Genomic DNA, 1,156 nt, shown 5'->3' with positions numbered 1-1,156 from the left:
CATTGTCACTGAGAATGACACAGCCACATTACCTGTATTTCAAATTGTACTGATTAAGCTTTTCATACACCCAACCCATTCGACAGAGATAATTAGATAGCACAGGAAGCTCTAGCATTATAAAATCAAAGAACTTAAGTCTCATTGTAAGCTCTAAGTGCCAGTCAGGCTCCTGTCTCTAATGTTTATAGGGCATGACTGCCACCTACTGGCAGACTTTAGACATTGCAACATCTAACTGAGTCCCACCGACTTCATCTTTACAATCTAACCATGGCAGGGCTTTCCCCCAGAGCCGAAATGCACCAGTTTCCGTTGTTTTGTTTTGCTTCTGCCGAGAGATTTTTTTTGAAAGGAATGGATTTTGAGGAGAAAAAACAAGGAGCAGAAAGGTATGGAATAGAAAATAAATACAAAAGCAAGCTGTTTCGCTGTTCTATAGCCACAATAATCCGTACAGAAAATGCCCTGTACAAAATACAATAAAGGTCCAAAGATTGAGCCATTCCCATAGGCAAGGCCGAAGACATCAGTGCTTGAAATTTAGGCTTTTAGTCCTTGTTTTGGGATGGATCACTGGGTTTGTGGACAAACCCATGGGCATAGTCCATGCCTTTAACTAGATTTAAACAGAACAAATGGCCACCTGGCCCAGGTAAAAGTAGATGAAGTGTTTGGTTTCATGTGTCACAGAACTACTTAAGTTCCTCCCCACAATGCAGTAACAGGTGGGTTTGTACTTCTCATCAAACTCCTTCATAAGGGCCGCAACGGCCTTCTCTATGTTCTATTTCTCCAACGCCTGAGTAGTACGCTCCGCCAGGTCCTGTTGCATTTTCTCGGGCATACAGGCATTTTTTTTTATCACAGCTTTTTGGTGACACATGGTTGCCATGGGTGGGACTGGCCAACTGCAACGGTCTCCTGGGGGAGGGGCTGGCGATGCTCAGCCCCGGCAGGAGTGGCCATCCCTGCCGAAGCCTTGGCCCATCTCTGAAATGCACCGGTTTTGTTAGGTATACAGCTTGCCTCACTAGATGTTACTGTTTTTGTAAAGAGATCACACAAAAAGAGTGCTGGCTCTCGTCATTATCTTTTACACTGTGTGTGCAGCATATGCGCATAAGTATGTGTGTTTGTGCACTTGTTTTTGAGT

The 1,156-nt window shown here is 44.2% G+C and overlaps 1 pseudogene; it reads right to left on the bottom strand.

The window, feature by feature from the left end:
- Positions 1–455: 455 nt before the first annotated feature.
- On the bottom strand, positions 456–886 carry LOC123576146 (annotated as a pseudogene).
- Between the last annotated feature and the right edge of the window lie 270 nt (positions 887–1,156).

Source organism: Leopardus geoffroyi, chromosome C2 (genome assembly GCF_018350155.1).
Source record: "Leopardus geoffroyi isolate Oge1 chromosome C2, O.geoffroyi_Oge1_pat1.0, whole genome shotgun sequence".
NCBI lineage: Eukaryota > Metazoa > Chordata > Mammalia > Carnivora > Felidae > Leopardus > Leopardus geoffroyi.
Note: the sequence above shows the minus strand (reverse complement) of the source record. Positions and strands in the feature narration are given on the sequence as shown.